Consider the following 13,897-nt stretch of genomic DNA (forward strand, 5'->3'; position numbering starts at 1 on the left):
TGAGCATCTTTCTCTTTGACACCATGTCTGATATCCCACGTGATCTGTCAAATACTAATGCATGAAAATCCTAACCTCAAAAAAATCACCCATTAGTTCAACTGTTCGGTGAAAATCGGTCCTTCACCTCAAATTCCTTTTACTCTGGCCATTATTACTCATTTAGCCTAAATGTATGCTATGTTATACAATAGTGAAATAATTGACTTACTAAAAAAAGTGTTGCCTACATTTAGGATGAGGTGCAACGATGTGGACATGAAGACGCAGATAAGCAGGGAAGATCAAGGCAAATCCTTTATTTAAATATATGAAAATTAATCTTTCCTACATATAGCTACTCTTTTTGAAAAAATAAAACTTAAAAAAAAAGGTTTCCTCTCTTAAGAGAGAAAGGCTGCTGTTGCGCAAAGTTTATATCTACAAATGTAACAGCTGAAAAGTGCTTTAACATCGGACCATAAGAGCTTATAAAAAGTTCTAAGGCTTAAGGTTTCGAAATCATGTATAAAATGGAAGCGATATCCCAGAAATGTGCTCAGAATAACAAAATATATTTTATATCCTCACGTTATTTAAAGGAAATATTTTATAATCGTATTGAGATTTAGAGACGTGACTTCATTGCAAGCAATAATAAGCAGCATGCCACAAACCAATGAAAATACGAACGTGCCACAAATAATTACATTTTGCGCCTGGCCGGCCTTATTGGAGTTTGTCAAGCATGTAACGGTAAGATATTATTAACAAGGAAAATATAAATAAATATGAATACAACCGAAGGTAAAGCATACTCAAATTTAAAACTCTCCACAAGGTAAGTCCAAAAACGGAAAAATATGACAATTTTGCAACGAACTTGAACACACTGAACTTAATTTCCAGTAAGCATTAAAAGCATTTTCAGCAAAGCTAAAGATTTCGCCAAGAACTTAATTGTGCCAAAGGAGGCAAGCACCTGACGCAAACTAGCCGAAAAAGTATGCTGTAAAAATTTAAAGGCCGTAAAGTTACTGACAGTGGGAGCGTCGTAAAGCAGCAACTTTGTGAAGCAGTGAAGCAAGTGAGAGCTTAACGGCACTTTCATTGGTATGGATGTTGTTGTAGGAAAACTGAACGCTGAGCTGAGTGGTTATATGCTATTAAATATGTACATGTGTTTGTCATGTCAAAATAAGTCATTCGGATTGCAAATATGCAAGTGTGTATGTTAGTACATAGTTTTCAACTTTGACGAAAACTTGCCACATGCCACACTAAATTGCACAAAAGCCGAGCAGACAAAGTCAAAAGCAAATGCAAATATTAACACGGACACACACACAAATATGTGTATATGTTCATATGTGAGGAGCTAAATAAATATATTTGTTTGTAGGTGATTAGGCAGTTGAAAAGTGAAAAGGCAACTTTCCACTTCTGCGCAGCGTGAACTTTTCGGCTTTAATGAACGAATGCGCCTCGCCGTCTCGCACAAGGAAATGGCAAAAATTGCATGTTAGTTATCTCCCAGCACCAAATTATGTTTGTATGTATGTGTGCTAGAGTCTGGGTTTTCTTTCCTTGCTTTTGCTGCACCTAAATGGCACTTGAGTCAGCGCCGATGGAATACTCGCTCGGAAAAGTTTAGAATTTGAATGTTTCTCCTCTGCGCATATTTCGAAAACAATTAGATTAAGTTTGTGGTTGGAGATAATGGCGTTCGCCGCTCTTTTGGGACACACACACTTATGCTGTCAGCCGCACACTTGCATACTTACATGCAACGCCCGTGTTTGGAGTGTGAGGCGTGAAAGTTCTAATAACAGTGTGGATGGTATAATTGTGCAACAACAAAGTATAAGTTATTATTCGTGAATTTGAATTGCAAATAATATTTGTTTATGCTCGTTGAAAGTAGTAAAAGTGTTGAAGAACTTATGCTGGTTTTGTCGTTGTAAACTTTTATGTGCGTTTGAGTGGGTTTATATGTGGCAAGCATTCATGCATTAAGTTAAGAATTTAATTTTTTAAAGAAAATATTTAAACATTTAAACAACTGAGTGGGTGAATAACGGTATTTTAGTAAAAAAAAAAATTTTTTTTTTTGGTGTATCTAACAAAGATTGCGAAAATTACCTTATTTTTAGTGCGTTGCAATGAAAATATATTCATTGAAATTATGTTTTATAGAAAATAGAAGTTTTTTGTTCCATTTATAACATTTCCAGACAATTTTTTAATTATATTTTATATATTGGAAAATTATCAGATCATATTTATTTGATGTTGCAAGTAAAAATTTTTTTGAGATTTTTTTTAATACAAAAATAAAGCATTTTATTCAATTAATTAATTTTTTTTTTTTTTTGTAAATATTGTCGATGGCACAGACTACTACTACTTATACTACTTTTTATATGTTGCAACTGTACTTAAACATATATACCGAGCATATAAGCAGGCGTGGGAACCAAAGTTACGTAATTATATCAAAATTCAGTTGAGGCAATTAAAGTAAAGCAATCTGTATATATATATTCTTCAACACTCGTTCTTGCAACACCTTATGATTTATACAAATAGCGGTTCTCCATAATTTGTCAGCTTCAAAAAAATTGGAAACACAATTTTTTAATTAGAAATTTGTCTCAATAATTCAGATCTTCACTGCAGGGGACATGCTCCAAATAAATAGATAACTTATGTATGGTATATGTATGTGTGTGTATTTGTACATCACGCTAGATGCACTACAAATATGTATGTGTGCAACTGTTGCACAAACATTTTCCGTTGCGAACGTGTTGTACGCGCATTAGATACGAACTCGGCTGATAAGTGATGAAGCTGTATCAGCAGACAAACACTCATACACACGCACATACACAAGCGCACTCGCTGCAGCCAAAAGATGCCGCAGCCGTTGCCACTTATATGGATATGATGGATATATGAAACAACAGTATAGTTGACAACAACAAAGGCGACAAAGCGTTTGAGTGTGTGTGTGTGTGTCGTTGGCTGGTGATGGATGTGCATAAGTATGCCGTTTTGACGTGCTACAAAGTGACTGTTGATGCAGCGATACGATACTGTGGCTTGTGGTAACTTCTGACGATGCTGCAGCAAGTTGCGGCCGGTGATGCCAGCCACAAGAGCAGCCAAATGAGACGAGACTAGATGCGATGAGATGATTTGAAACAAGTATTGATGCAACATTATATGCTTGTTTGCCTGTATGCCTGTATGCCTGCATGTTTGTTTGTTTTTTGTTGTTGTTGTTTGCAAGCAGCATGAGTTGATGAAAAACACTAAGCAGAGCAGGCTAAAGGTAACGCGGCACAATGTGCGTATGCACGTTTGTGTGGGTGCATGTGTGTATGTTGGAGGAGCAGTGGAAAATGCGGTTTATATTGAAGAAAATTCAGACTATAGCTTAAAGTCCAGTGTGCACAGTGGCGGTCATATTATTGGGAGCGCATTTTTGATTTATTTTATTTTATTGCCAGAGTGACATTTAAAAAGAGAGATACGCTTAGGAGGGAGTTGGTTACTAAAGTTTGCTTGAATGAATGATCGATTGTTGAAAATATTTAAAGATTTAAAAAAGAATATATATATTTTTTTATTAAAAAAATTTTATATAATAAAATAATAATAAAAATTATATTAAAAAAAAAAAAATAAATAAAATGTATATGTATATATTATATATATAAATATAAATATTTTTTTTAAAGAAAAAGTGTTTAAAATAGCTGAAAATGCGACTTACAAATTGCATTTTTTTACTTTATTTTGTTTCAATTTAATTTAATTAGTTTATTATGCTTATTTATGTTATTTTAATAATGCTTTTTTTGAGTCGAAAAATTTCTTGGCTTAGCTGGCCTTACGATATATTTTTTTATTTATATTTCAATACAATTTCATCCCACATTTTATCTCTACTTCACAAACTTCTTTGTTACCACACACACACACACACACACACATACATGTATACAATCAATCGAATTCACGGCCACAAGTGGCGGTCGAGCGGCCGGCATACAATCAGGCACACGCAATCCCGACTAGCTGGGGCAGCAGCAATCAGTTGAGCCAATTTCCAGATCAATATCTCTTCGGACAAAACAAGTAAACGTGACACACAATATAACTTGCAACAATGCAACGGCATGATGTAAAAGAAAGCAGAAAATACAACTTGCCACAATGCGTTGCATAGAAATCCCAGCAAAAAATTACAACAAAGAGCACATGTAGACAACGCGCGGCATAAATTGTCGGTGTTGCAATAGCAGATAATGAAAATAAGGACGCTATAAAGCTGTAAGCTATGAATTTTCGATAATGGCAAGCGGCAGAAATTTTATCTGAAAGACACACATGCAAATTCCAAATAAAAAAAGCAATAAAAACGAAATCAACAAATGTAAATTCGAGGCAAATGAAGGCAAAATCAGTGTGCATAAAATTAACAATCATAAAAAATTATGAAGTCAAGGCGTGATATGCGCACACGAGTGGATTTATAGCTGCGGATTTTTCACGGGCATCAGCAGCGTTGTTTTTGCTGCTACGCTGTTTAGTTGTTATTGCTTTTTGCTTTCTAAACACCTCATACCATTTCAATTTCGTACGCATTACCGCTGCTCATAACGAGAAATGATTAATGATGGATGAGGAGGCGCACACAACAACAACAAATGCGAGCAGTGAGAAAAATGAAGAAAATGAAGAGAAAAGTCGAAATGAAATGAAAATCCAATCCAAGCACCCATTCATGTGTGCACGAACTTCATGCGTTGCATTTGTTACACTTGAAAATCATAAACACACACACACACAAACAAAGAAACACGCGCACGCACAGCGCCGCGCGCGCCTCCCTTGCATTGTTAAGCTTGAGAAATCAAGAAATCGAAATTTTTTACACTTGATTAAGGTGAATGTGAAAAATTTGAATTTCGTTACCGCCGCCGCCTTTGCGCTGCTGTCGCGCTGTTGCTCCATAGCTGCCTCAGCTACTCCAGCTACTTGCAACTCCCAGAAGGCGCAGCGCAATCTATTTTGCCGCTTTTCATAACACTCTTTTCTTCTTGCTTTTGTACTTACGTGCGCGCAAGTAAATTTGTTTGCCATCCCCCTTCTACAATCATTCCTCTCCTTGGCCCAGCTCAGCCTCCCGCCCTCAGCCAGTTGTGCCGGAGTGTTCACACATTCATCGTTCATTTGACTTTTTGAAGAATTTCCCTGCATTGTTTATTGACTGCCTGGTTGATTGGTTGGCTGGCTGGATGGCTGGTTGACTGGTTGACTGGGTGCTTTCTGGTGATTGCCAGTGATTTTTACTTTTACACTTTGCGAGTGCGTCATTTTTCATGTCATGCATCGTTGAAAAATCCCTTTGTTTCGCTTTTGGTAATGCTCGGAATTGATTGCGATTAAACACTGTGATCTATGTATTTGTTTAGCCCATTTTCGGTCTGGCTCTTTATTTGCTGTCTTCTTGTGTTTACTATTTACTTATGGACTTTACGCTTTACGCTGATCAAAAATTAAAAACAAAGCAATCTACTTGTGTATGTGTGTATGTATGTGTCCGCTAGACATTATGTAAATACAGCATGTCCGATAGTTTTATGAGTTCAATCATATTTCGTATCATTTTTCATGGTTAAGGCGTTAATGCCAGTGGAGTCTCTTTGGAGCTTTGAAAGATTGCTTTTTGAAATGTATGAAATATTATAAAATACTCAGAGACTTTGTAAATATGTGAAAWCAGAACTTACACACAATTTCGGGTCATCAACACCGACTTAGAAGCTGGACTAAAGTGATTATGTGAAAAGTCAATATCAAGCAGCGGTTGACGGAACTTTCTGTTCCTTGAAGGCAAATATTTTTGTATCATTGAAGCAACGCTGAGTGACAAAAAATAAAACAAAGTTTTCTAAATGGCATTTGAATGAAATTGGAATTTAAAAAAAATAATCTTTAATTAAGCTAATAATGTATTAGAAAATAGATTTCAATATAAATTGAAAATTTTGGAATAGTTATTTTTTTATTAAAGAAAATAATTATTTGGGTAATAAAATATACATTTATTTTCTAAACATTTGTGTGAAAAGAAATATTTCAAATATTTTCCAAAAAAAATATTTTTCTAAAATTCTGAATAATTTAGTATACAACTAAATATAATGTAGTAGATGAGATTTTGGTTGAAATTAAAAAAACAAAAACATTGCTGAATTGAACAAAAGTATTGCAATATTTTTCAAAAACAAAAAAAAAAGAAATAACTGAAATTTTTACTTGACGGTTTTTGAATGGAAAGCGGGACATTTAACGATTTTATGTCAAAATAATCTGAAAAAGTAAATATTTTATTTCAAAATATACAGTGTGCTTGGGACATAAAAAGTTTAATTTACAAAAAAATTGCTGAAATACACAAAATTTAAAGGTGAAAGCGAAAAACTCAAAAAAAAAAAATTTTTTTCATACAAATTTTGAGGTTCACATAACTGGGTTAACTTTTTATTATCTTTCTTCCATAACAGTTTTAGTTTTCGAAAATCGAGATAAAATCATTTTAACCCTTAAAATCGAACTAACCAGCTGTCATTGCTGTTCCCGACCTCAATTTGCCTATTATAATATTATTTTTCTTTTAATTTCAGTTATTTTTACTCATTTTCCAATAGATTCCATTCTACTTAAATTTGTTCGCTATTTATTATTTTGAAAGGCTTCAGCACCGATTTTGTATTTATTTTTCAATTAAAACGGTATAAAACTCAAACAACTCTTTCTTTCTAATTTTTTTTGCACTCTGAACTTCATCGATATTGAAAATCTGTTCACAGGCGACATTAGATTATTTTTGTTAAGACGTATATGTGATACGACTATGTAGTATCTACAAGCAATGATCTTATTACTAATTTCCATCAAATTAAGTTCTACTGACCCTATAGTTTACATGCAACATACCGAACTGCAGCGACCCAACCACGAAACCTTGAAAATCACACATGTAACTTTCGTTTTTACGCTGCTTTCTTCCATCAGCAGTAACACCAAAGATAACTGTGAGTCTCCGTTGCTAAAAGCTTGCACATAAGATTGAAACAAGTCAGCCAATATTAGGAACTATGCAATGGAGAGTTCAACTAAGAAAGTATATACATACATATACGTACATAAAGTAGCTATTTATTCATGGAAAAACACGCTGTGACTCAACAGCATCAGGCGTCCTTGTTTTTGCTGCAAGCACTCGCAGAGGCCAACGCAGTGTAATCATCTCATCATATGCTAGTCATCGACCCCGCCTTCGCGTGCACAACATGGATTTTAGCACTTCGCAGCCGACCCATTTCATTAACTACTATCCTGTGTAGGATTGTAGAAATGTGACAGTGGAAATTAGAAAAGTGCGTAATTTTCTTACCGGACCTGGGTGGTTTTCAACCACCGCTCGTTAGCGTCCGCTATTTATTCATTGTTATTTTTGCTATTACAATGGAAGCGCATATAAATTGTAAACCGAAGTGTGTTTATCTCACGGCGACAGCCACCCCACCAACGGCAACCGCACAGCTTAATCCGACCATATGCCAATAATTGCCTTATGTTACCCTTAGTAATGCACAATGCTTGCACTTTTTATGTGCTTTATGTGTGTGATGTGGGAAATGTACAAAGCAAATGTTAAACTGTCATAAATCAAATGTTAAATAATCAAAACAAATAAAGGAAAACTTTTTTTCAGCTCTGAAAATTTGTGCAATTTTTTTGTGTGTAATTTTTTTTTTTTTTTTTGAAAACATAGAAACGTGCTGTTGTGAAAAAGTGTATGCCACTAAATTAGTTAAGCAACACATGCGGTGATTTTTCATCGAGGGTTCGAAACGAAATTCGCATTTCTTTTGCCACTACGGGGCAGGCATTCAAGAAGGCGCTTGAAGCCTTATCACATGCTCAAGATTGAGTGCTTTTTGGCAGACACAGATTTTAAACGTTGTGCTTGCAACATGTGTAAGTGAAAGATTGCCGAAAAACGTGACAATGAAATTATTTTCCATTTTTTTWAWTTTTTTTACGCAATGCGTGCTGCGTGGATGTCTCTACGCGCTGTTGATAGGCAACAAGCGCAAACAAATGTTTTCTGTACTTAAAATGTGCTTCATAGCCGTATGACTTTAATTTGTTAAACGGAAMTCACAATTTCAAAGCTGCGATATTTTTACGTTGTCGCTTTAACCTCTACTCCAACCACATTGACTGCCAAGTTTATATCACAACAGCCTAATGTCGGCAACATTTTATCTTTAGTGTAAAATTGACCTTAAAGAATATAAGGTAGCATCTAATTAGACGTATTTCAAAAAGGTAATGGCAAGTCCGCTTACAGATAACGAAGTTCMGCATTAAAATTTCTTAAGATAGGTTCATTTAAAGGAAGTCACGTTTCTGTCACGGTCATCTTCTCTTTTTGTCGTATATAACCTTAAATTATATCTAAGCTACATACATTTATCCGCATCTCAAAAATTGTAATTTACTGCTTAGAGCAAAATGTGTTGAAGGAGTTTCCTGCCATACTTTAAAATAGATAAACTTAATTAATTGGATGAAGGCAAATTTGAAAACAGCTGTCGCTGTGGCACGCACTTTTCTCTCATTTACCTTCAGTACACTTTCAGACATAACTGAATCACTTGTGGCGACTTTGTGTAAGTAGAAAATTGAAAAAAAAAATAAAAAAATACTTTAAGTTTTGAAACTACACAGTTTGCTACAAACATGGAAATGAAAATGAAGGAAAGTGAAGTTGAGTTCCCTTAAAGCAGAACTCTATATGCGTGCTATACTAAGAGAAGTGCTTGGATTCGTTCAGCACCGTAGACAATTATAATTTTTTGTGGTTTTGATACACAAAAAACCATCTGCCGTTTTTCCCTTCCTGTCGCATTCCTGCACTATTCCATATGTCTCAATTTCGACTTTATAAATGGGTTACTTATTGATAGACCTTTTCTATTTTTAGTTCGTTCCAAAAGCAAAAAAATTAACCCTCCCCTCTCTCGACAGCAATCATATGAAAGTGTATGCGTTGTTGTTGCGTTTTTTTTTTTCTTACCTTTAATGGAAACCTAAARTCATCATTATCAAAGAAAAGGACGCATTTCAACAGAAATTCATTTTGTTATACCTTTAGCCGATTGATTGCGCTGAAAAGGACATGACCGCTAAAGTCGGCTAAGGATACAATTGAGTTGTCTCGAGAATTGATGCTCTTCAGCGCACATACAAACGCTCCAATAAAGGTGTACTCGGGCAATTAATATTTATTGTTGCAACGAAGGATTTGTAACGCAGAAGTGCACTCTTTAGAATTTTTGACATTTAAATTAAAGTATTGTGCTTTGTCGGCACTAATACATATATATATGCACATATGTATGTATGTACATMCATATGMATATCAGTACATGTGATAATAAGAATGTTTGCTATTGAGTGCAGTGATAACCCTATCAACTGAATATACATATGTATAACTAATCGACATGGCGAGCAGAGTCGATTTGGCCATATTTCTCTGTTTGCATATGCGCGAACTTCTGCCTATGTTTKTGAGTTATCGTTGTGAAATTTTGTACACGATCTTTTCTTCTCATTAAAGTATTTATTTGTCAAAAGTGCTGAAATCAGACCATAATACCGTACAAGCCATAAAAACTGCATGATCAAAATTATATCCTTGTATGAAAAACTTTTCCATCTGACGGGACGAAATCACGAAATTTGCCCGTATTTATTGCCTTATTTAATGGTACATTCTGGGCAGAAATTGTTTAGATCGGACCACTATAGCATATAGCTGTCATACAAACTGAGCTATCAAAATCAAATTCTTGTCGCGAAAACTTTTTATTAGACAAGTTATCTTTAAGAAAATTGGCTCAAACTGATGCTTAAAGTAACAATATAATCTACCAAAAAAAATAAAAAAAATAAAAAAAAAAGTATTTGGATCTAAATAATGTAGCATATAGCTGGTATATAAACTGAGTGATCATAATTAAGTTCTTGTCTGTAATATGAAGGGTATAGCGGTTTTAATAGAACCGAAGCTAACGTTTTCTTGCTCGAAAGCATTTTAACTGGAGTTTTTTTTTTTTTTTGTTCCAGAAACATTTACGAAAGCTCTGCMCATAATATACGTACTTATGGTACTCTATCATACACGTATGTATACCTAAATACCGACATACATGCATACATATATGTATGTATGTATATACCGTGGCCCAATTTCTTTCTATACCATCTAGTTCAAATCAAAAGTCTTCCCTTCGCCAAGTCCACTCATACCACTCAGCACATAAAATCAATTTACTGTGCGCTCAGCGCAAAAAACTCACCTGCAACACACCGGTGACACACCAGAAGTGGCAGCAATCACTTCACTTTGAACAGCAATAGCATTTAAAATGCTTCAAATCCAATTAGTAAGAGGTGGCACGTAAATAATCCAATTCAATTGTGATTTGTTAGACAAACAACCAGTGTGTGAGTAAGTATGGATGTTGCACGTTCAAGAGGCAGGTAAAAGCAAATAAATTTCTTTTGTACGCAAATTGTAGCGCTCAAGCGCACACACGCACACAAACACACGCGGTAAGTACGCGTACGCGAAAAACGCTGAAGATGACACTTTCAGTTACTTTGGCAACACACACGCACACACAAATCACAAATGGGCGCGCAAATGTTTACTTGCAACACACGCGTATGTTGTTTGCTTGTTTACGGCGCGAAATGTTGCAGCGACAAAATAATATAATATTATTTGCTATGCAAATTCGCTAATACGTGAGTGTTAGTTGGCGCACACACATACATATGTAGTAACAACCGAATGGGCAGAAATGTGTATTTGCATATGTTGCACGTACGMTTTGATTGGTTGTTGTGGTTGTTGGGCAGAGCTGCAAAAAAAGGAAGTTGTTTTAGTATACACACACATACAGACAAGCAAMTTTACTTATTTATGAGTTTGGCTGGTTGCTCCAATTTTATGGAGGCAGCCTTAAGAGGAAATGTTGCAATTTGCAGTAAAGCGGAGTTTATTTATTTTTGCGTAAAAATGCTTTCTTTCTGCCTCGCCTTAAATATTAATACACATTTTGTAGTGGCAACTTTTTGTTATCGCTGTTGTTGTTTTTGTTATTTTTACTACACTTGCAGCAGGTTTAGATTTGCTGCGCAAACATTTCTAGGCAGTTGTTGTTGTTGCTGTTTATTTCTACTAAAATTGCCATTACGCCTTGCTTTACTGCTTTGCAAAAGCCGGTTGCCGCAGCTAGCAAACATACTACGGTTGTGTGTGTGCGTGTGTGTGTGAGCAGTTGATTGTCGGGCAGCTTGMAGCTAGTTTGTGCTTTTGTTTTTATTGTGCTGGAAAATTAGCGGGGAGTACGCACACCAGTACGAACGTGCATATGAGAGGCCGTAAAAGCGGACATGCATGCTGCACAAAYACACACACACAYAAATACATGTAGATGTGCACATATACACATATATAAATAGCTAAGTCGCAAGCAACCGAACAAGTTGCAGAAAAATGCAGTTGCTGTTGTTTTCGCTATTGCTTGCAGGCTACTGCTGCCGTTGTTCTTGTTATTGTTGTTTGATGCTACTTTTTCTTCTTCAGTGGAACGTTGTTGTTGTTGCTGTCGCTGCCGTATACTTTGAATCAACGAAGCAAATCGCGAATTGTTTTCAGTTGATGACCGCGTCCGACGCGGCAACATCCGCGACGATGTCGACAACGACAACAACAACAACAACAACAGCAACGACAAAAACAACAACAATGAATGCAATAAAAAGCTTAACAAATGCCGTTCGCTGCTGCTGCTGTGACCATATGTGCTCTTATTGTGCACTTGACACTGGCAAAAGCACAACAACAGCAGCAAAGCGCTGCTGCAAGCACAATATGAAGTCAGCAATGTCAAAGAGAAGTTACAAACTTTGTTGTTTGTTTTTAAGGAGCGTGTGCGCGAGTAGGTGTTACTTGCCACAAACGGCATTATGCGAAAAAGTTTCAAATATATTGTGATAGAGGTCTGATGAAAAATTAACAATTTCCGAATGAATTTTTTCTTTAAARAATKTAAAGAGTTCACAATTACAGACGGTTTTTGAGCTATCAAAATATTAATTACTTCAAAGCATTCAATTTATTTAATTCATATTGCCGCTTGTTAACTTTTTTAGTTTCTTCTTCTTTTTTTTCTCAGTGTTCTCAAAACCATTGCTGCCTAATTGACTCTGAACGCATTGACAGCCCTCAATCGATTAGACTAAGTAGGCTTTCAACTCAGCTATCAACTTGAGCTYAATAACGGTTAATGTGCATGCTGGCGCGCGCCGCAACGCCACTTCAAGCGCCAGATGTATGCGCTCCGACAATTAAATAATATAATATTGCTATTAGGCAGGCAATAGCAAGCCTTTGAAAGCAATTATGTCATGAAATAGTAACACTTGAAGAGAGCAGCTGCCGCTGCAGTACTCGAGTTCTAGCGCACAAACACACACACAAGCACGACTTTGTGAGGGGTGTAGCAGGCATTTAAGCTAATAAGGTTGTATGCTGCACATTATCATAAATATTAATGTTATCAATAGCAGCAGGGCTTTCTATTTAAAAACCAAAAAAACAAGAACAAACCAAAAAAGAAAAAAAGAAAAAAAAGAAAACCGAAACTGTGTCATTAAATTTGACTGCCGTTTGCACAATTCACTAAGTCGAGCTCAGAGGCCAGCGCGTCAATGAAAAATTAAAAAAAAAAGAAAAAAAAAAAATCAAATTATTTTCAGTGGCTTTTTCGGCTGATAAGTAGCCACTACAAAGCGCTTTAATAATGTCGCAACATATTGTTTTTGTATGTTTTTGGGGTCACATAGCACAAATTTTCATGTGAAAATTTTCAAAATAATTTTATTATTACCMTTTGCTTATGACTAAAGTGATTTCCAATGATCAGCAATTGAATTTCGCTGTTTTTGTGAGCTTTTTAATTTCAGTCTGCTGCTAAATAAAACAGCTTCTCCAAAACAAACCTGTCTTCTAACCGATTTTTTACACTTTTATCTTTATTGATTAATTTTTTTTAACTTTTGTACCTTTGCTGCTTAACGGTTTTATGCAAATTTGTTAGATTTCAAATTTAAAATTTTTTTTTTATTTTTTTTTTCACTTTGGCACACGCACTTGMTTTGGTTGGGCCTTACACTCCAAATAACACTTTGTTTGCATTTTCGATTCGAAAGCGCTGTTTTTCTTAATTTTTYTCTTTAAACAACTTTAACCAATTTCTTTGCAGTTATAATTTTGCGTTCGTACGTGTATATGTATTTAATTTAAATTGGATTTTCTGACACACAGTCGTACCGTTCGTTCGTTCGTTAAGTTGACGATTCCGTGTAGTTTGCATCCGCACGCCAACGTAGCGCCGCAATTTTGCTTCAATCGATTTGAACCGGTCTCAAGCACTGAATCGCACTCAATGGAAACAGGTCCGACGAAGCTAATATTTTCCGGCGCAGCGCGACACTTATCACATTGAGCCGAGCAGTGAGCTGTGTGAGCTATGTACTGTGCCCGCAATGCCCAGCCGCTTGGCCACAAGCGCATTYCACTCAATATAGGCACACACACAGGCGCGCACACATAGGTCGGCCGTTGATGGCGCTACCTTGTTTTCTGACAGCGCGTGTGTTGTTGCTGCTGTTATTATTGTGGTTCTTGTTGTTGTTGGTGGTGGTAGTGTGTTTCAGTGGCRATTTCGTTTCAAACGCAACTGTGAGATAC

The 13,897-nt window shown here is 35.8% G+C and overlaps 1 protein-coding gene across 1 annotated transcript in view; it reads right to left on the reverse strand.

Moving 5' to 3' along the window:
- LOC108977185 overlaps window positions 1-13,595 on the reverse strand; it is a 62,200-nt gene extending 48,605 nt beyond the window's left edge. Inside the window, exons 1-2 of the mRNA XM_018946763.1 lie at window positions 13,035-13,595; window positions 10,434-11,000 (exon numbers count right to left, since the gene is read on the reverse strand). The gene's annotated coding sequence lies outside the window, so the exon portion shown is untranslated. The remainder of the gene's footprint in view (window positions 1-10,433; window positions 11,001-13,034) is intronic.
- Between the last annotated feature and the right edge of the window lie 302 nt (window positions 13,596-13,897).

Source organism: Bactrocera latifrons, unplaced genomic scaffold, assembly GCF_001853355.1.
Source record: "Bactrocera latifrons isolate USDA-ARS-PBARC rearing strain unplaced genomic scaffold, ASM185335v1 scaffold_116, whole genome shotgun sequence".
Taxonomy (NCBI): Eukaryota; Metazoa; Arthropoda; class Insecta; order Diptera; family Tephritidae; genus Bactrocera; species Bactrocera latifrons.